This window comes from Bison bison, unplaced genomic scaffold (assembly GCF_000754665.1).
Source record: "Bison bison bison isolate TAMUID 2011002044 unplaced genomic scaffold, Bison_UMD1.0 scf7180017864326, whole genome shotgun sequence".
Classification (NCBI taxonomy): domain Eukaryota; kingdom Metazoa; phylum Chordata; class Mammalia; order Artiodactyla; family Bovidae; genus Bison; species Bison bison.
In genome coordinates this window covers 6,358,887-6,382,324 of record NW_011494898.1, presented here as the reverse complement: position 1 = coordinate 6,382,324, position 23,438 = coordinate 6,358,887, and the positions used below count along the sequence as shown (strand labels likewise).

At 37.1% G+C, this 23,438-nt stretch overlaps 1 protein-coding gene across 2 annotated transcripts in view; it reads left to right on the top strand.

Annotated features, from left to right (window-relative positions):
• Positions 1 to 552: 552 nt before the first annotated feature.
• Positions 553 to 23,438, top strand: part of LINGO2 (leucine rich repeat and Ig domain containing 2) — a 240,331-nt gene continuing 217,445 nt past the window's right edge. The window contains exon 1 of one of the 2 annotated variants that reach the window (XM_010853341.1): positions 553 to 624. The gene's annotated coding sequence lies outside the window, so the exon portion shown is untranslated. Of the gene's footprint in view, positions 625 to 4,236; positions 4,297 to 23,438 lie in introns of those variants that run through there. The other variant, XM_010853342.1, reaches the window with a different exon arrangement.

Here is a 23,438-nt window from a genome sequence, read left to right as displayed (position 1 = left end):
TGCTGCTAAGTCACTTCAGTCATGTCCAACTCTGTGAGACCCCATAGACGGCAGCCCATCAGGCTCCACGGTCCCTGGGATTCTCCAGGCAAGAACACTGGAGTGGGTTGCCATTTCCTTCTCCAATGCATGAAAGTGAAAAGTGAAAGTGAAGTCGCTCAGTCCTGTCCGACTCTTAGGGACCCCATGGACTGCAGCCCACCAGGCTCCTCCGTCCACGGGATTTTCCAGGCAAGAGTACTGGAGTGGGGTGCCATTGCCTTCTCTGGAGCATCCTTCTAATACCAAACAAAAAGAGATCATTCCTTCTTTGAACCTTTTTATTTGCTTGTTCCGTGGCTTCCAAACCTTCATGAGTGCAAATGAGAGTCTTTTAGTATCATGAGGTACACCGTAAGCCTATTGCTTAATCACTGTGAAATCGTTACTGCACCAAGCACAGGTGAACCGCATCTCATTTAACCTTGACAACAAACACATGGGATAGAAGCTCTTAACGCCCCTCAGCCCTTTCTCTACTGAGGAAGTTGAGGCTTAGAGCGCTGGTAAGTAGCAAAACCAGGAGTTGAACACGAGCAGCTTGGCTCCAGAAAACAAGTTCTTCAGCTCCACCGCAGAGGAACTGTAAGTCTTTTGTCTATTTTTCTTTGATTAGAAGCTCCTTGTAGACGAACTGTGTCTTTTTTGTCTTCATATTTAATAGTATGTTGTCAGTAGTTGGTTACTGGAAGATATTTGTTGAGTGAATAAATGCATGCATGGAAATTTTAAATATCTTTTGAGAGATGATAATGTTGCAATCCATAGGAGGTATAAGTTATGCCTGAAGGGTAGGGAGTGTATTATTGATGTCTTTGGTGCTTTTGTGTTTTGTAAATATCAGCTTTGTGACATTGTTTTTGATTTTTTAAAGATTATCTATTTTCTGTGCTAAGATTTTGAAACAAAATATACTCTTTTGATACATGAAATAGATTATTTTCAAAGCTGGTAAATTTAGTGATCAATATTCTAATCATTGAACATGAAACTGTTTTATAGAGTAAGATTTGGTAAATTGAGCAAGAGGAAAATAAAGTCATTGAAAAGAAACCTCCCTCACCTACTTTAGAGGGAAAAAAAACAGCTCAGGAGGAATGAGGGATAAAAGGAAGACAATTACAGGCGCAACCACAAGTTTAATAGGCTCAAAGGTTTTTCTTTTTCAGATTTCATTTTCTCGTATTTATTTTTCCTTATTTTAAAGCTGAAAATAAATGGGGAATGGCATAGTAATAATGAACTTGAAATTGTGAGTTATTTTCGGCTAAACTGCTATATAACTTGAACAGAGAAAACTAGGCATCTTTAGTGTAAAAACCTCCGAGTGAGTAGTGGAAGGAAAGCGATAAATTATCCTGTATCCTTTTTCTACCTCACCTCCCTCCATAGTTAGACTTCAGACTTCTGGTCCTGAATCTCCCCAGTGTGTCCGAGGGTCTGTGCAATGAAGTGCAGCAAAGTAACACAATTTAGTGTACCATTAACAAAAGTTTAACATGAAAAGGACCAATAAAACACTATTGATCCACTGCTAGTTCGAACAAATGATGTACAATGAACCATAAAAACTCTTGTTCTTTAGAGACCTTGTTAATTTTGTGATTCTGCTCTTGTCCTTATTTTAGAAGTCTGAGTTTGCATTTAAAGTGTCTTTGTAAGAATTAGAAACACAGTTAAAAATTAAGAGGCCTGTACGTGTAGTTTTCACATTTTAGAGATTCATGGGGAAAAAGGGCCCAACCTGAAAGTTGCCCAGAGATGAGTCTGTTGTTTCACTGCATCAAAGAGCCGTAGTGACTGGAGGCAGAGCTTGCCCAAGGGCTGGGTGGGAGTCATAGTTAAGTTGAAAAGTGAAAACTGTAAGGAAGGAGAAATGTTCAGCAATAATTCAGTGTGATGAATGGGAGCTTCTATCAGTATGCCAGACAGGAGACAAGGAGCAGAGGAAACAGGAGATAGGAACTTTTCAGGAAAGTGCACAAGAATTAAAGGAGTAGATCAAGACTTGGGGCTAAAACTCATATCAAGAGCTTACCCTGATGAAGTACTGCTAGTCACGTGTATGGGAGTGGACCAGCCATCTCAAAGGCATAAACTAGTACCAATATTTTGCATACATTGCTTCCTCTAATGGCTTTTTGGATCTCCTAATATCCGAGATAGCCTTTGCTTCTATTGTACTCTTCAAGACCTTTGTCTTTAACGTTCCAATGTTATTCACCTTTTACCATAGAAGGGTGCTAGGAACAGATAACTTGTCTCCAAATCTTAGCTTCAGTGCTTTTTTTAGCCATGTATCTATGAACAAATTATTTAATTTCTCTATGCTTCTCTATTTTCTCATTTCTAAAATGGAGTTCATAAATGTTTCCAGACTTCATAACATTTTAAGAATATTTAATAAGTGGAAAATTCTTAGAAAAGTTAACACTAAAAATTATATTTTATTAATATATTCATTATCATCTTATATGTCTACAATAGTGTCTACAATAGTGCCTGACACACTTTCCATGATCTGTGAATATCTGGTGAATTAGTGAATGAAAGATCATGAATCCTAAATTTGTAACGTACCTGCAGAGGTCAAAATGGTCACTTCCAGTTGGGATAAAAGTGAACAAAATAGGTAGACACCACCCTATCTTTTTTAAAAAATTAAGTGTTAACTCCAATCTATGATAGGGCTGGTGGAATATTTTTTATTGCATTTACTCAAAGGATAATCTCTAACATTTAAAGAAAGTGTTTTTCCTGATTTTGACATTTTTGACTTTAGATAAAAGAATAGGAAGAATCATTTCCTGAACCAGTATGTGCTGACCTACTTACTTGCACCTTGATTAGTGTTATAAGCAGGGCCAAAAGACCTCTTAATTTACGACTGCCGTGGAAAAATGTACTGTTAAGCATTAATAGAGTTTGAATGAAGTCCAGTGAATTGTAAGTAGGCAAGCTGGAGCCTGGTGAGGCAGAAAACTGTGCTTGTAGGTATGTGGTGTGTGTGATGGCGATTAGTGAAGTGGGCAGATTCCACAGTCCACCAAGAAGGAAGAGGAACTTGGCATCATGATCTTAATGTTGTTGGTTGATCTTTGAACATGTATTATTCTTTTATTTATTTTTGTCTTTGCTTAAGAACAAGTAAGAAAGTTACTGAAAGACACAGCATATAGTACCATGACACATTACTCTTAGGCCTTCTGATTCAATTTTTCCATATCTTTCCATCTGAATTCATGTTATTTTGTGTGCATTTTGGAATCCCTTTATGAAGTTTCAAACCACTGGATTATTTCAAATATTGTTACAGTGTATTAAAAGACAGGGAGACTTAGCATTTGTATCACATTGATTTTAGATTACCATGCAGTACCTACAAGAGGTCCCTTCTCTTAGCATGGACCCAGTAGCTCCTATTCAGCCTCCCTTACCTTGGTTCCCTCTTACTCAAGCCCACTTAACTCCACATTCTGTTGATGCCTCCTTTTAAATGTCTCTCAGATCAAGATGTAGCCAACCCTCTTGTCTGGCATATTTATAATAGACTAATAAAGTGGTTGTTCTGCCTCTGGTTTCTTGCTCCTTTGATTGATCTTTCACACTTCCTCAAAAAGTTATTTACTAAAACACAGATGAGAATGTAACTTTCTCCAGCTTTAAATTTTCTAACTTATTCCTGTTGCCAAAGGAATAAAATCTAAACGCCTCAACCTGTTTACTCAGAGTCTCTCTCAGCTCTTGGTTTCCCATGAGCAACGCTCCCCCCCCGCCCCGTTCTCATTCTCACTCTCACCAGTGTTTACCAGTGCACTCCCCCATATCCCCATGAGAGTGTTCACTATGCTCTAATGCATTATGGTTGTGCTAACATGAATGAACAATCATATCAAAATTAAGACTCCTGTAAGTGATTGCCTCTACTGCTGTATACTGGGATCCGAGAACCCCATCAAGACTGCCACTGTTGAGTCTTGTCCAGAACAGAGTAGTTCACAAGAAGATAAAATAATGCAGAAAAACATGCAGAGTGCATTCCTAAAACACAAATTTTAACCTGCAGTAACTACATTACATATTTTTCAGTAGTGTCATAGAATTGCTCTTTGGTCTCGTTAGCATTTCTTTCTTGAGTGGGGAAAGGCTTACAACTTTGTGGAAGCAGTGTTTTTCTCAGAAGCCTTCCATATTACACTGTATTTCTGCCTCGTTAGCTTCGGGTGGTTGGCCTAGTATGTATCTCACCTAAGCCAGGTGAGTCAGTCTTTTCTTATGATTTTTCAACTGTGCTGGTATATGAAATACATCCAGTGGTATTGAAATATACTTGATAGATACCTATGCACATAAATGCAGAGAAGGGAAGGGAGGCACTTAATTTATTCAAGCACCTGCATAGTAATGAAGATTTTCTTTTTGTCTGAATTAGTTTGATCTTGGTTTCTATCATGTCACAAAAAAAAGGTGCAGGAAAAAAGCATAAATGTATTGTGGAATTAGATTCAAACTGTTTTTGAAATTGTAGGATCTGAGATAAAACTAGAAAGAAATTTTGAATTCACAGCAGATGACTCAGTTCTTCCTAGATTTCTCAGAATATGACTTCAACTTTACTACTTTTCTATTACTAGAATAGAAATAGAACTATTAATAGAAATAGAATAGGATAGTTGTTGCTGCTCATGTTGTTGGAGCATGTTTTTACCCCACTGATATTAAAGTATAATTGACAAATCAAAGTCGTCTGTATTTAAGGTATACAGGTGATATTTGGATGTGTATGTACACTGTGAGATATTACCACAGTCAAGCTAAGTAACATGTCCATTATTTCACATAGTAACCATCATCGTACTCTGATTTTATAAGTGAGACTTTTGTAGATTCCGCGTATGAGTGAGACATACTGTATTTGTTTTTCTGTGTCTGGCTTATTTCACTTAGCATCATGTTCTCCAGGTTCATCCATGTTGTTGTACATTCCAAGATTTCTTTTTATTAAGGCACTGCGTGTGTATACATATAGGTACCTATGGATAAACACACATACATTTACACATGTTCTTTATCCGTTCATGCACCGATGGACACTGAGGTTGTTCCCATACCTTGTCTGTTATGAATGATAATGCAGTGAGCATGGCGGTAGAGACCACTTCAAAATACTGAAGTAATTACCTTGAGGTGTTTTTCCAGAAGTGAGATTATTGGGTCATAGGCAGTTATTTTTCTAAATTTTGAGGGACCTTGCCAACACTTACTTTTGTTGTTTTGATGATACATTCTAACATACTTCAGTGAAATGCTTTTATTGCACTTTGGGAAAACTATTACTACTTGTTGACCAGTAGTTAACTGAAAAGAATGGATTTTAGTATTATTAAATCAATTTTAAATGTAAATCTTTATAGGAATGTAATAAAATGGTCAAAATAGCTAGTGATAAAAAGTTCTGAATTATCATTTTTAATATTCTCACAGACTTTGACTAAGATATAAGTGCATCTCACTGGATAACTTATCCTCTATACTAGCTGGCTCCTGTATATATGAATCCTTCTCACTCCATTTGCAATATGAATAGAGATGGGAAATTGTAATAACTGGTTTCCTTTCTAGCTTTAGGAAGGTCACTCAATTTGTCTTTTATTTTTTAATCAACAAAAATGAGGCAAATACTATCTTTTAGTTTATACTGGTACTAAGTAATTTTTAGTGAGTTTGTGTATAAAATATATACTTCTGTCACTTGTTGAAAAATCATAGTTACATTTATTATATACTTTGTACATTAATTGGAAAAATAACTGTAGATAATAATATTAAAGTGCACTGCCAACATTTTTTTCTTCTTAATTATATTCTTAACATCACGCACCCCAATCTTTTTCCCTTACTTGCTATAAGATTATTTTTCAAGTGGTTCTGGTATTCTAAGGTGCAATTGACTTTACTAGAGAAGTGGTACCAACAGTTAATTGTTATAATTAAAAACAAAGATATATTTATAAAACTTAGAGCCTAATAGAAATTACTTCATTTTATAAAGGTATTATGTATTTATATTACTAATCTTGCCCTCTGTTTTTAATCTCTGTCCAGAACATTAGTCTAGCTATAGATGTAATGACTGTGATTTTGGGGGTCCAGGGCTGGTTGGGGAAGTCCCCACCTAAAGACACTAGAAAGAAAGGAACTTAAAGATTGAATAATATCAGACACTGTGCAGGGACATGGATGTTCATGATGCTAGTCAGGGAATCAGGAAGGATAGTGGAATCCTGACAGATCAATGGGAATGTGCAGCCAAAAGCCAACAATCAGTATGGTGCCTGGCACTCGGTTCATTCATTCATTCAGTAACTACTGTGCGATACTGTCAAGCACTATTCTTGCAAGTGAACGTAGAGTAACGAACAAAACAGGAACAGCGTACTGCTCTTTAGGAGCTTATCATTAAATATTCAGGGAATAAATGAATGGATGTAGAAGGATGAACACATTAACAATGCACATTTGCAGAGTATCAAATTGCAGAGATGAAGAGCTGGAGCAGAAGAGGAGGTAAGGATAAAACAGAAAATACAGAGATTCTGACTTTTGTCTTTAACAGGACAATCTAGAAATGTGAGTTTGAGTGGAGCCTGATATAAAGCCACAGAAAGGTAGTAGATAATTAGGATGACATGTTGTCCATATCCCTGGATGTAGGTCAGGGAGTAAATAATTTGGCAGCCAGAATTTTTTTCATTTCAGTTTTTCTTCATCTTTTTCATTTATTTTTTAATAGGATAGGTCTGAGGGAGTCAGCATTCCTTCTAATGAGAGGGCCTCTCAGAAAATCACTGGAAGCCTCTCACAACATCACACAAGATGGAGATGACTTCTGTTAGATTCCACTAGAATACAGTCAGTAGAAGCAACATACTGACACGCTCAGTTTGGCATATCTTCCATGCTTCTTAGACAGTGAGCCTATTAACTCTTCACAACTGATGTGTGTATGTTAGTCACGAAGTCGTGTCCAACTCTTTGTGACCCATGGACTGTAGCACACCAGGCTCCTCTGTCCATGGAATTCTCCAGGCAAGAATCCTGGAGTGGGTTGCCATTTCCTCTAGAGGATCTTCCTGACCCAGGGATTGAACCTGCATCTCCTGCATTGGCAAGAGGATTCTTTACCACTGAGCCACCAGGTAAGGCCCTACACACACATCCATAAATATGTGAGTGTGTGTGTATGTATATATATACACATTGCAAGCAAAATAAGGTGACAGGAATATAATTACTTATATCAAATGTTTTTAGTTTCCTGAAGCTTATCTGAAATCATTTTTATTGTCTTTATTTAGCAGATCAAGCAGAAATGATTTTTTTCAGATTTATAAATAATTCCAGGAAATCCTAGAATGTCATAAAGAAATTTAAAAGCGTATTTGTATTTTTAAATTAGTATTTTTCCTAATGTTCAGATGTGAAAATAAACAAAATTTATAGCAGAGAAAATGTTCATGAATTAATTATCTAAGAATAAAGAAAATCTGCCTTTATGCCTATAAAAGCTGTCTGAAACAAAGAATTAGTTACCTTTTTGTTATTATTCTTGAGCTATGGGAACTTTCCCTTTAAAATGCACCACAGCATTATTTCAATATTTTAACTCTCTATGAATTCACCTCAGACATTTTCACACTTGTAATACTTATGGGAACATACTGTGTGGATCACTTTTTAAATAATTCATAAAACAAGTAAAATATTTTCCATTATATGCCAATTTATAGTCCAGGTAACAAAATAAGAAAATATTTACAATCACCATTTTTATGTGTGTGTGAAGTAGTTTGTTACACCTTTAAATCAAGCATGAAAATAATGAATTTTTTTGAGAATTAAGTGATTATTCAAGTCTGTCCTTATACATGTGCCTATGTGTGACTTTCTTTTAGCTGTTTTATTGTTTTACTCTTAGTTTTCTCTGTGCTCAAGCTTTTTCTTAATTTATATAGCATTCGGTTGGTGGCTCAGTGGTAAAGAATCCACCTGCCAATACAGGATACCTGGGCTTGATCCCTGGGTCAGGAAGATCCCCTGGAGATGGTAATGGCAACCCACTCCAGTACTCTTGCCTGGGAAATCCCATGGACAGAGGAGCCTGGCAGGCTATGGTCCATGGTGTCACAAGGGTCAGACATGACTTAGAGACTAAACCACCACCACCACCACAGCATTCTATTGCATATGTACTCTGCAAGCAAAATAAAGGAATGCAGAATAATCTAAATAAATAAAGGCATGTTTGTGATGCTAGCCCTTAATAAGTGTTCACAGTGAAAGTGAATATTGGAGCTAGTCAGGTCCTCTTTAATGGATACTTGGTTAAGGATGGTTCCTTGGCTGTACTATAACCCACCATCAGATTATTTCCCCTGTGAAACTCATTGCTCAGGGCATTCTTGGGAATTGCTGTATCCCATGCTGAGGAGCTCTAAGTGGAAACAGCAGTTGGAGGCAATCTCCTTTTGTCAATGCCCAGGTTGGCCCTTCCTTGTCACCCCCGAGGGATCCTAATAGAAGCCTCCCTCCCACTCCCAGCCTTCTCATTAGTCATGGTCTGCTGAGCCCTGAGGTGGTTTTAATCCAGTTTTGAAAGATAAGGAACAGACAAGCTAGAGAAAAGGCATGAGGTGGAGGAAGGAAATGGATGGGGAGAGACAAGACCTGCTTTCCTGTCTTCCCTAACCCACCTGAAGGGCCCTCCTGTCTCTAACTCTGTGTTGGTGCCTTTTCTCTCACTCAAGAACTCTTCATTGGCACGTCAGAGACTTTGCTTTTATTAGCAACAACTCCTCTGAGAAAATTCCTGTGAATAAACTTGGCAGGAGTGTGGGGCACTTCATTGGAAGCCTTCCCGTTGTGTCAGCAGACTGTGAAAAAACCAGTGTTGATAAACTACCGAGACTTGCAGAAAGAGACAATCAAAGTTGTTAAGTTGTTGGGATTCGCGTGAAGGTGGTGTTTCTGTTTCTAAGCTTTTCGGTCACAGAAAAAAAATTTTTTTTTTTTATTTTCATTTGCTCACGGAGTAATGAGTCAGAGGGAAATAAGAGTCAAAGATAATTAAATTTACTTTGGGTGATTAGTAAAATTAACAAGATCACTCCATTCAGGTACAGTGTGTGTGACTACCTTCAAAAAGCTCAAATCTTCATGATCTAGGCTAGTATCTTGGCTAAGTTTGGGAAACCAAAAGTCTAACCAGGAGCTTGCCAGGTCAGCACAGGATTAGGGCAAGGACATGGGTTTGGGGCAGTTAGGCAGTTGTTGAGGCAGTATTCATGCCAGAGTAAAGAACAGGGGTTTGGAATCACAGTAGCCTCATAGCTCAGTTGGTAAAGAATCTGCCTGCAATTCAGGAGACCTGGGTTCAATTCCTGGGTTGGGAAGATCCCCTGGAGAAGGAAATGGCAATCCACTCCAGTATTCTTGCCTGGAAAATCCCATGGACAGAGGAGCCTGGTGGACTAGAGTCTATGGGGTTGCAAGAGTCGGACACAACTTAGCGACTAAACCACCAGCCTCAATCCAGAGGTTTTGTTCCTCAAAGAAATTATTTACACTATAATGAGCACCGGTTTTCTAATCTTAAAAAAATGAATAAGAATACATGCTACATAGAGTTGCAAAATTTAAATAATGCATACAGCATAGCCCAACATTTAATTTTTAGAAAGTGCTCAGTAAATTACAATATAATCTAGCATTATCAGCATCATCAGGAGTATGATTCATCCAAGCAGGTACATCCTTGCTTCATTAAAGAGTTTATTCTTTAGCAATTGGTATGCTCAAGTTCACCTGATGCAGTGGATATTTATATAAATAAAGATATTATATATATACTAGATATTATTGGCTGAATACTAATAAATTATTCTTGTCTCATCTTCATCTTCCTAGACTCAAAGCAAAATAACTTTTTTTTGCTTTATGATATTCCAAAAAAAACCTTTTAAAAATTATATTTTCATCTGCCTGAGATTTGCCAGATGTCTTATTATCACTGGAAAGATTCAGTCTCTCCAAATTTCATTTGCAAAATTGGAATTAAAATGCCTGTGTGATAAGATGGATGTAAATGTTTGAGGATTGAATGAGAGCATGTATTTTTAAATGCCTAGTACACTGCCTGGTACATAGGGGTTTTTTTTTTTTAACAGTGTTAATGGAGCTACTGCATATTTCAAAACATTCCTTGGAGTGGTTACTCTCACTGAATTAAAGTTACTCCTGTTAATTTCTGCTGAAGGGAATAGTATTTTTTTTTACTTGTCTCCAGTTTAGGGAGGATATTCTCTACTTTGAAGTCTGATATATAATTAAGAGATATGTAAGAGGAAATGGGAGAAAAACCTTTAGACTCAAAAAGGAAGGATAGAATCCCCAAATCTTCACAGATATTTGTTCAATGAAGAAATTTTCTGTTTTAATAAATGACTCCTTAGGAAAAAGGGCTTCAAATCAGTAGTGGTTAGTCACCTGGACAAACTTTCTTGTTTCATCTAGTTCGTCAAATCCAGAGTCGATTCTGTCTTTTAATTATAAGTAGATATATATTTGCAATTTTATATTTATTTTGTCATTTCAATGGAGCTTATTTTACAGAAAAAAGTAATTCATCTCCACAGATAGATGTTGAGCATATCCAATTGCACATGTTTTACACCAGAAGTAGCATAAACAGTATTGTGTTTTAAAAAGACCATTCTGACTATTGGGTAGACACCAAAGAAAAACAGAGTAGGCATAAGGAAATAGGACTTGTTAAGACTATGTGCAAAGATGAAAACTACAATTAAGTAGAAAGATATGGGACCCTTTTCAAGGCATAACTTTTCATGTCTGATCTTTTGTGTTGCATGTGACATCTCCTTCCTGTTACTTCTGGATTTCCAGCTCCAGGTTATTGAATTTGCTGGAAATCTAAGCATAGAGCAACTGGATTCTTATAGTAAATTTATGATATTATCAAGATAAATGTGTTTCCCCAAAGCTGGAAACCATCTTATGTCCATGGATTACATATTTTTCTTAAATGAAGTTTAAGGCTTCCCTAGTGGCTCAGATGGTAAAGAATCTGCCTGCAATGCAGGAGCCCTGGGTTTGATCCCTGGGTCAGGAAGATCCTTTGAAGAAGGGAATGGCTACCCAGTCCAGTATTCTTGCCTGAAGAATTCCATGGACAGAAGCGCCTGACAGGCTACGGTCCACAGGGTCGCAAAGAGCCAGACATGACTGAGCGACTAACACACACACACACACACACAAATAAGAATTTCTGATTGGAATTCACAGAGGAGGATTAAAATTCAATAGCATTTGTAATATAGTTTCACTTCTGCCTCCTAACAACTAGAGATTCAGTGATGAACAAGTAAATTATTTCTAAAACTTCTCCTTACAGTAAGAAATGAAGCACGTGAAGTTTTCTGTGTTTTGTTTTTGTTTTTTCAATTTTCTTCTTTGGAAAAAATCTGTGTTTCATTCCAACCTGATACTATGTTCTTCCTTGTAATCCAATATTAGGGCATTATTAGGATGAGATTTTAAGCTCTGTAAGTGTACTTGGAACACATATTGAAAATCTGTAGGTGTTTGAAAAGGGAATGCTGCGAAGTGGAAATTCATAACCTTTGATTATAAATTGCACAGTATCATTCATTAAAGCCCAGAGGCTTTCTTTTCATCATGGAAACACAGGGATTTAATACAGGTAGAAAGTAATTTTGATACCCAGGAATATAATACTCTATGAATAAACCCTGTGAATTTCCCCCATAACAGAAAAATAATAATCTCTCATGTCTTTATAAATAAAAACCCACTTATAGGCATGTATCCAAGCAGACCAAACAATACAGAAATGGAAATACCATATTTTTTTCTGAAATGTCTTTATATTTGGACCAGTGTGCGTTCATCTTTAATTTACAACCTTTACAAATTGAAGTTTGGCCCCATGGAAGAGGAGTGGAGCTTTATTTTGAGTAGAAAAACACTGCCTTAGTAGTTTGACCCAAAGTCTCATTTTTTCTTTATGGGTGAAAAAAAAAATATTACAAGTAAACAAATAATTCTGGTCGTAACTTGTAGGTTATACGATTATGTTGTAGATAGAAATTTGAACTTCCCCTTCCAGTGCTCTGCCTTCCCTCTTACGTCTCCACCAAAAAGATCCATCTCCACGCCTAGAAGCACCTGCTACGTGGTGGTATTTGTCATAGCGCTAGGGCTTCCCAGGTGCTGCTGGGAAAAGAACCTGCCTGCCAGTGCAGGAGACGTAAGAGACTCGGGTTCAATCCCTGAATCAGGAAGATTCCTTGGAGGAGGGCATGGCAACCCACTCTAGTATTCTTGCCTGGACAATCCCATGGACAGAGGAGCCTGGTGGGCTACAGTCCATAGGACCACACAGTCAGACACAACTGAAGTGACTTAGCACACAGAAATAGAATGAAGTAATTAAAGCAACTTCAAGTGTTAATTTTCTGTGACTCATTATGGATTCTTTATTCTTTTTGAACATTCTTCTCATCCGTAAAAGACAAGTCATAATATGAGAATTAAGTGAATGTGTGTGAAGGTGCTTGGTCAATGCCCACTCAAGAAATCTTATCTTCATCATATTTGCTTTTTTTTAATGAAAATTTCTTAAGCATCCTCTTTTTTTCCCCCTTCCAAGAATATAACATTGTTCTGTAATACAGGGTCCCACTATCTGATGCTAATTTAATCACAACAAATTTAAGTTTAGGTGGCACCAAATAGTGTAGCTCCAGTATAGAGGAATAGAGAAGCACTCTCTGCTCTTAATATTTTAATCATAGATGATTGCATGTTTATTATTAAAATGTGAAAATTTTAGACATTGACAAATTAGAAAGTGAAAATATCTTAAAGACTACTATATTACTTTTAATGAGATAAACTTTTTATACAAATATTTTACATTGCATGCCATTTATAATTTACTTTTAACATATAACACATTTGTTAATTTGACATGCAAACATTTACTGAACATCAATGTTCTGGGTTATAGCAAAAATAATCTAGACAAGGCCTATGTTCTATAATTATACAATATATAATTCTAATATACATAGTATATACTAGAATTATTATTGTTTCCACACATGGAAAACTATCTCCCTGTATAGTGATATACCATAACATATATATGCAACCCTCACAAATGGGCATTCAGGCTGTTTCCAGTGTGACAATTGGCAAGGGGGAGGGGGGCAGAAATGTTTTTCTGATTGGGTCCAAATATTTACTAAGTGAATTGCTAGGTCAAAATTATTAATATTTATTTTACTAGATATTACCAGATATCCTTGTAGGAGAGTGTGCTAATTTAAACTCCCAGAAGCAATAAATGTCTTATCATATGACACAGTGAGCTCTCTGATTAAGGTTTTATAGCTCCCTTAATAATCTTGAGCATTGTACATTATAATCCTTTTCCTCATTGATACTTAGGCATTTTATATATTATGGATATTGGTCCTTTGGTTTCTATTGAAATCAGTTATATTGAAGTCAATTTCTTCTCAAGTTGTTGTTTAAAGTAAGCTAATAGGTAATTTTTGTTTTTCTTTAAATTATCAGTGGTTTTGTCATATTTTAAACATTTCCTATCAGCAGTTATATCCACTTAAATTTTCTCCTAGAATTTTTGTATTTTAATTTTTTACCTTTAAATATTTGATCCACTCTGAATTTTGTGTAAGAAACAAAGGCCCTAACTTTGTTTCAAATAGCTTCCGCTCATCCCATTGACAGTTAATAGCTTAAGAGCTATGAAATTAAGATGTCATTTTTATACACATTAAATTCCTACATATACTTGGGTTTGTTTTGGAGCTCTCTCTTCTCTTCCACTAATCTATTTTCTAATCGATGCCATACTCTATTGGGGACTTGTCTGGTAGCTCAGATGATAAAGAATCTGCCTGCAGTGCAGACCTGGGTTCAGTCCCTGGGTCAGAAAGATCCCCTGGAGAAGGGAATGGCAACCCACTCCATTATTCTTGTCTGGAGAATTCCATGGACAGAAGAGTCTGGCAGGCCATAATCCACTGGGTCTCAAAGAGTCGAATGTAACTAAACGACTAACACTTTCATTTCATTTTCATACTCCTAGAATGATCAATAGTCTTTATACTTGATAGATTTATTTAGTCCTGATTACACTTAAGATTTATCTGTGCATCATTCTATATTTATTCTTCCAAATCAATCCTAAAATAATTTTGTTGGTATTTTAATGGGAGGGCAGTGTCTCATTTCTAGATGCATGTAGGAAACATAAATAGCTTTACAACACTGAATTATCTGGTTCAAGAACAAAATATGTTTCCTGTTCAGGTCTTCATTAGTTCATAATTTCTACAACCTCTATATTTCTTAAGTTAATTCTCCACAATTTTTGTGGTTTTATTTGTCATAGAAATTAGGATTTTGTTTCATTAAATTTTCTTCTGTTTAGAATATAAAACATTTTCAGTAAGTTCTCTTGTTAAATTCAAAATTATTTTATTTGGGTTTTGTACTAAAAATCATATCAACTTTTAATGGTTATAGTATTTTCTTATTTATTTAAATATTCATAGTACTAGTGTCCAACTTTTCAGTACCTCCAGAATATTAATAAACAGCTTTAATGATAAGTTACTCTTAATTTGATCATGACTTTATTTGCAGCACTTCCAGAATGTCACCAAGTCTAAATATCAAACATATATTTAGTGTGCATGCCGGTACATGTGTGCATGTGTCGATATAAATTCATGTTAAATCATCACATAATCCTCATTTATTAAGGAAATTTTGGCTTCCATCAAATACCTCTTAAGCATCTAGTAAAGGGATTATATGATCTTTTCCTGTTGATCAGTTCTAATAGTCATTTACAATTATTGCTATGCTACTGCTGAAATATCCTGGATTTCCAACAATAAATTAAACTTGGTCATACTGAATTATTCTCAATATACTGCTGGATTTTGTTTAGTTATCCCCCCCCCATTAATCATAATAAGTGAAATTAGTGTAATTTTGTCACTTGGATGTGTTAACTTTCTCGTGATTTGGTATAAATGTTACTCTGGGTTTATAAAACAGGAATCTTCCTTTGTTTTATTGTATTTTGTTATATTCTGACTTACCTTAACTATCATAGGAATTACTTTTTAAAATTAATTTTGAAACCATGTTTGGCACTACTTCAAGAAGTAGCTCTTTGAAAACATTCTTAATATCCTCCATGATTATTGACCTGTTTAGGATTTTCATTACTTCTTAAGTCAATTTTCATAGCTTGTTTTCCTAGAAAATCAATCATTTTATCTAGGTTTTCAAACATTTAATTTCCTCTATAGCTGTGATTCTTTTCCCTTATCAAAACACAATCAGTATTTGTACTTTCTGTATCTTTGTTCTTAGGCTAACTAGTGGTTATTCATTTTATTAGCTTCTCTTAAAGCACAAATTCTAGAGTTTTTACTGCTAACTTATTCTTGCTTTTAATTTTTCTTTCCTCTCTTTTCATCAAGTCTTCAGGAGAGAGCGTCTCATATCTTTCACCTGCCAATAGGTGAGAACAAGATAAGTCTAAGAGTTCTTGTTGCTTTAGTAAAGTTACAATTTAATCCATAGCAAAGACAAAGGATTTTTAGAAGGAATTTTCTAGACATTAGTCTGATCCTCCTGGTATTACAACTTTACCAAAAGGCTGCCACCAGTGACCTTTTTCAGAATTTCAGCACCTATCTTCTTATCTACCCTATTGCCTCTTGTTATCTAGAGTTGGCTTATAGTTTAGCCCTAACCGCATATTCTAGAGATGAATAAATTATAAGCATAGAAAACAGAAAAGAATCCGTAAAATATTTATTAATTTGATTTGATTCACATGGTTTTTCTGAAAATCAAATTACCTGTTCTTTTGGGTAAAAGACTTAATTTCCGTCTTCTGGAAACCTTACTATCTGTATGATGTTGAGTAAATTGTTTAACTTCTCTATATGTCGGTGTCCTCATCTGTAAACTGGTCATAATTATGGTAGCTACTCCTATGGTTCTTCTGAGGATCGAATGGATCGGGTGAGTCAGTATTGCCAAACTGCTCTGAAGAGGGCCTGGCATATCACATACAGTGAGCACTGTTCATGTGTTCATTTCTGAAAATGTTGAGATTACCGTGGGTGGCAGTCAGGTCAGATGGTTATGTAATAATTGCTTTGGCTTCTCTCCTTCTGAATTCTGACACATCCTAAAGGTAGAGCTTGTTGCAAAGAGGAACCCAGTGAGAACTACTGCTCTGTGGATTATTGAGGAAGTTTAGGACCCACTGCTAGCTCTTGACCTGTGGGCGGTTACATCTGAAGGGGGCTGATTGTGGACCAGCTGGTAGTTCATAAATGATGAGGACTGTGCGCTCCTATGTGATTGCTGCCATACGGGGGGCTAAATGGGGGTGAAACTTGCTCTCAAGATGCTATTTAAAAATAAAAAGTGGAATTTTATTCAATCCTTTTTGGCACTGCCATCCAACTTTACCCCTTCCTATATGTCTGTTCAACAAAGACATGGAAATCAGGATTAACCATGTAGTGGTGGTTTAGTAGCTAAGTCATGCCCGACCTCATGGACTATAGTCCACCAGGCTCCTCTGTCCATGGGATTTCTCAAGCAAGAATACTGGAGTGGGTTGCCATTTCTTTATTCAGGGGATCTTCCTGACCCAGGGATCAAACCCACATCTTCTGCATGGCAGGCAGATTCTTTACAGACTGAACCATAGCACTGAGCAAATCAGCCAAAGGGGCTCAGGCTCAGATAGCTTGGGGGAGAGAGAGAGAGCCCTTGTTAGAAAGAATTCTAATCAAGGAATCTTAGGGTACTGAGTCTGGGAGAGAAACAGGACGTTAATGCCATTTTAGTTGAAGCTATTCATTGGTACGTACAGGGGGAGGAGGGTGAAGGTGTTGCCAAAATATTGACTCTCTCTGCTCCAATGCCAAACAGAAATACGGAGACAGAGCCATAGAGAAAGAAAGAACGGCTTTATTACTGTGTCAGGCAAAGTGGGGACACGATAGGCTAATGCCTCAAGACTGTGCCCCGCTCCCTGTGAGTAGGGAGAGATTAAATGGTCAGGCAGGGTATAAGATAAGGATCAAGGCAGTAACAGTCCTGCATTCTTGTTCTGCAAAATTTCAAAAGGGTGGGGTTGCCGGCAAGATTAGGGTGCATGCAGGGTCTAAGGTGCTCGGGTCCCCTAACCTCTCTGATCCCTTTAGTCTTACCTCAGGTGGTTTCCTGGCTGCTCCTCTCTTGATTACCAACTGTTCTACCCTTTGGAACTCAGAGAAGGTCCTTTCCTTGCCTAAAGGAAATGGGAGACAAAAAGGCCTCCATACACAGCAGCCCCACAGGGCACTTCTTGACATCAAAAGGAAGAAATTTTTAAATATAAAATGTGTTTTAAAATTGTTTCAAGAATGCATAAAACTGGGAACTTCAAGACCTTCTGTTCAAATCTCACATTTGCTGAGGCAAGAGAGGAAATGTGTGGAGGAGGAGGAAGAAAAGAAATTAACACATAGTTTGCTCAAACATGGAGCAAATGTTTTCCAAGTGTTCACAACAGTAGGTCAGAAACACATCCTGAAACTAAATTGAGTGCTGATACCAAGTTCTGACTCTAGCTATAAATCAAATATTTTTTTTTTTTAAGATGATAATGTGGTAGTCTTGAGAAACCAATTTGACAGTTTTAGAGGATACTGTATAAACACATAATTTTGTAGGCTGCTTCATTCTCTGCAGTATTACAGAGTTGCTTAAAATATCTACAGTCTGCAAATAAATCCCTAGTACCTCCTAGTTTAGACTGAAAATTATTGAGTTTATTAAACTCTCTGTGGGCTTCCCAGGTGGCTCAGTGGTAAAGAACCCACCTGCCAACGCAGGAGGCATAAGAGACACAAGTTCAATCCCTGGTTTGGGAAGATCCCTGGAGGAGGGCATGGCAATCCACTCCAGTATATGTGCCTGGAGAATTCCATGGACAGAGGAGCCTGGCAGGCTACAGTCCATAGGGTCTCAAAGAGCTGGACATGACTTAAGTAACTTAACACAAACTCTCTGTAGTTATCATTGAGTCATCTGCTCTCAGCCGTCACCTTCTTTCCTACCCACCCCCAGTATCCTCCAGTAATCACTGGGGATTCCTCATATGCCCCCATCTTGAAACCATGTAAGGGCACAGCATTTCTTTCTACGGCCTGATAATACTGATTGGGAGAACACTATAACAAAACAGTGAAGGACAGAGAGAAGAGAAGCAAAGGTTCTATGTTGCTTTGCTTCATTGGCCTCCTTCATGACTTGATGGCTTCCTACACTTAATCCTGCCTCTGTTCTTCACTGTGTTCATTTCTTTGAGTAGGGTGAATACCCAGGTGTTGCAATGTTACCTTTCAAAAGTTTGTATTGCAAAAATCCTCTCTGGACGAAATTAGCTACAGGAATCCATCAGTCTCTTACCTGTGATTCAAATCAAGTCCATACCGATATCATTATGCTGACCTAAACCAATAAAACAGCTAGTTATTTTACCAGCAAAATGGGTTTATTTCCTAACAGCAAAGATTTGTGATCTGGGGCATGCAATCTGTGGTGACCACAGACAAGGCTAGAGAAAAGAAAGAGGAATACTGTGCTACAGAGTAGAGGAGGAGTTCAGACAGGCTATTATATATAAAGAGTCCAGTGGAAGGTAGTAACTAGGAGCTTGAAGTGTACTTGCATTTCACTGGCTAAGCTGTGACAGTCTCTCATTGTCTGGGCTGTTGCCAGGTGAGGAGAATACCTCCTGCTCGGTAGTAAAGTGGTCTTTGGCAATGGAAAGTACCTTCCTTCCTGTTGGTAATTCTGTTGACTTTGAGTGGTAGGTCACTTGATGTTTCTGTTCATCAATTTCCACAATTTCTTCTTACATTATCGTTGTACTTCCTCAATTTCCAAATGCTTTATCATATACTGCCTTACATAAGATTTGATTTGTCTTTGTTATTCGTTTGCCAAACCAGACTATAAGCTCTCTGTAGGCAGGAGTCTTGTCTTTCGGTGGTGGTGTTTGGTATCTCTCTACCTCCTTTTACCCTGCCCCATCCTCTAGCACTTAAGCAGAGGTTTAAATATAGTCAGTAGGCCTTAGGCCATTCAAAGGAAACTGAACTGAATATATACCCAGCAGATAAAGTCTACCACTTACTATCCCAGTTTCCCCAAAACTGAGATTGACTCTTAGAAAAAGCTTTCATATTGAAACTCATTCTTCTGTATTTATGGATGCTGTTACACTGAATCCTGGAACCATACGAATCTCAATGGTGCTTTTTAAAACTTCCTATTCTCAGACTCCTACCCTGATAGACTTCTGTTTCCTGTGAGGGAGTTGGTATATATCCTGGGAATTTGTTCCTTTAACAAGTATCCCAGGAATACTGATTTCTAGCCAAGTGTGAGAAACACTGTGCTAACTAAGATAAGCCTGTATCTGGGAAACCCTGAAAAAAAAAAAGTGTATTTCTCTCATTCAAAATACTTTATATCATTCACAATAAAGCTTAGAGGAAATAGCAGATCTTACTATAACACAAGACACTTAATGCAATTGTTAAAGAATTTTAAAAATCAATTAATTTTTAGAGGGTTTAAGCTAATTTTATCTTTTCATTTGGTTTTCTGTTCACTCTTACATCTATGTCCATAATTTTATCTGACTACCTAAACACCTATCTACATCCTACGTTTCTATTACTAACATTGTCAACTTAAGACATTTCTGGATGAATAGTTAGTATCCTTTCTAAGTTAAGTATATGCTACAACAAAAATCAAAACCAAAATTTTTATAAAAACTACTTTGACCTAAAAGATTTAAGAATTACTTTAACTGAGTTTTTCCTTTGGACTGAAATAGCTCTTGAAAACATCTCCCGGGAATTCAAGTTGTTGGTTGCCTTCTCTTATGAGTGATTTACGCAGGAGCAGTAGTTGTCCTCAGTGACTCGGCAGTAAAGAATCCTCCTGTAATGCAGGAGATGCAGGCAGGAGACTCAGGTTCAATCCCCTGGAGAAAGAAAATGGCAAGCCACTCCAGTATTCTTGCCTGGAAAATCCCAGTTCATGGAATCCAGAAAAGACTTGAACACAACTGGGCAACTGAGCAACAACAAAAAAAAAGTAGTAGTCGTAATTTGTTAGGCAGTGCTTGCGATTAGAAATATTTACTTGCTATTGATTCCAAAACTTCATTTTCTCATTTTTATCACTGAGCCTTCTATTTATGTGCTTTTGTTCTATGCAAAATACCTCCTCTTTCCCCTTGGCGTTTGTCTTTCACACCTAAAACTAAACTGAAAACTTCCTTCTTCTTAGTCGTTGCTCAGTCCATCCTGAAAATGTTGAACAACTTGATTCACTAGTTATCTCTCTAATTCCTGAACCCCTTTAAGTTTTTTGGCTCATTTGCCTACTCCTTCCAACATATGTTGGGCTTCCCTGATAACTCAGATGGTAGGTAATTCGCCTGCAATACAGGAGACCCTGGGTCAATTCCTGGTTCAGGAAGATCCACTGGAGAAGGGGTAGGCCACCCACTGCTGTATTGGGCTTCCCTGGTGGATCAGCCATAAAGAATCCGCCTGCACTGCGGGAGACCTGGGTTCAATCCCTGGGTTGGGAAGATCCCCAGGAGAAGGGAAAGTCTACCCACTCCAGTATTCCATGAGGTTCCAAAGAGTTGGACACGACTGAGCAACTGTTACTTTCCAACATATTTTACAACTCTGATCCTCTGCTACTTGAAAGTGAAAAGAGGTGTGATTTTATTGGGCTTCCATAGAGCTTTAAAATCCATAGGGTTGTAAAGAGCCAGACATGACTGGAGACTCAGCACACATGCTCAAATGAAAGGGATTATCCACTTCAAGATGTGAAGTATCTATGTGAAATCAAAATAGCACTTCTTGTTTCTCTATCTAAAGTGTTTGGCTGCCTCTTCACTTTTCAGTCATCCAAATCTGTGTTTGACTTATCAGTTTTGCTGTTTTCTTTTTGATTCTCTAGGACACTACACTTGAATATTCCATTGGTGTACAAAGCTAAAGGATCTAATATAATTACCCAGGGATTTTTCTCCAAATTTTCTGTTTGTTGCTGCAGTTATAGAAAATGCAAGTTGATTTCTGAATAGGAGTCACTTACCAGTCAGTGGGGATCTGGTGGGATCTGTACAAATAGCCAACTGAGAGTATTTATTCCAGAAATTCAGTTTTCCCCATATATATGGAATTGGTCAAATTGAAATCTATTTGAGTAAGTTTCAGTAACAAAACTACATATAAACCAAATAGACAGTTATTAATCCATAATGAGAATTAAGACTGCCAACTAAATCACAGTTCTTAGATCATCTGGTCAGTTAGGAAAACCAGTATGAAAAGACAAAGTAGAAATTTACTTAGTATGAAGGGAACCATATAAATGGGATTATTGGTGATCTAAAGGGGCAAGTGTCCTTAACTCATCAGATGGAATTATTAATACTTTATGATATTGCTGCCAATTAAACCAAAATCTTTAGGATAGGTGCTTTGAGTCTTCTTTCCTCAAATTAATGCCCCTGCTGCTGCTGCTAAGTCGCTTCAGTCGTGTCCGACTCTCTGCGACCCCATAGACGGCAGCTCACCAGGCTCCCCCGTCCCTGGGATTCTCCAGGCAAGAACACTGGAGTGGGTTGCCATTGCCTTCTCCAATGCAGGAAAGTGAAAAGTGAAAGTGAAGTCACTCAGTCGTGTCCGACTCTTAGCGACCCCGTGGACTGCAGCCTACCAGGCTCCTCCATCCATGGGATTTTCCAGGCAAGAGTACTGGAGTGGGGTGCCATTGCCTTCTCTGCAAATTAATGCTAGCTATTCACTAATAAATGGATACCCTTCATTTCATTAGCCTAGTCTTTCTTCAGATGTTTAAAACTATTGATAAAGTGTTTGTTTTCTTTGACATTATTCATCTTATCTGCCATTTTTCTGTTCCAGATCCTTTGTTATATTTATGAAATATGTTGTAGCTAGAATTCAAACTCAGATCTATCAATAAAGCCCATGCCTAATTTCTTTCTCTATTTAATATACTTATTTTAAGGACACACTACACATATCTGATTTCAGATGTTAGCTTTATTGCTTTCCCTCTTAGAGGATAAAATTATTAGGGATTTCTGGAAACATCATTAGCCATGTACGTCAATAATGTATGGTATGTAACTTTAATTGCCACAGAGAGAGGAAGTAAACCTTGATCAATTTCAAAGGAAACTGGTCTTTGAAGTATTCAAGCAAAGGAAGAAAATTGGGCAACAAAAGTAGTTTCTATTAGTAATTCATCCATGAAATTCTTGTTTTCAGAGCAACCTGGAAATGTGCTGAAGAAGGGTTATCTATTTTTTTTTCTTACAATTTTCCAATAAAGCTTCTACTTGGTTAACAATTCTAAGAACTGTGTGTGACAATGAAATGTCATTACATGCATAGACTAACATGAGATTGGAATGTATCCCATGGTATAATAAAATCTGCAGAAGTTAGTAATTCAAATTTATACAAAATAACTCTTGTATCACTTGTATTACATAATGAAGCATTTTGGTTTTGGGGGGGGACATTTTTTTTTTAATGTAGGTTTTCCCAAGCATTACAAGGTATAATCTCCTGGCAGCTAAATGCCACTAGGATCCTCCAACGTTGTGACAACCAGTGTCCCTACACCACATTTGCAAATATCCCTCCTGGGGCTGATGATTCTGCTCCCAGTTGACAACCACTGAAAGGAACCAAGAGTAGTTAGTAAAGGGCATATTTCTAAAAATTCTAAAGTGAGTGCCAAGCCCATTATTTCAGAAATATTGGTAAATGAAAACTTGTTCTAGATCTCAATTCCGGCTAATACCATGACAGAAATAATTTCTCTAATCAGCTAACAAGAACTTCCTTCTTTCATTCATGTTGAATAGCTAAGGCAATTTTCAGCATTAGGGATCTCAATCAGATGTTAATTTGAACATTATTGGTTTGGACTCAATCATATGTTTCCAATATGAACTTAATTTTATGTTGTTGATTAAGGCTTATATTAGGTACACTATGGAATAAAGAAATGGTCAAAGAATATTTTTCAGTTATTTAGAAAAAAAAATCTTGATTTTTCTACTATGTGTCAAGCCATATAATAGGCATTAGAGGTACATTCATGTT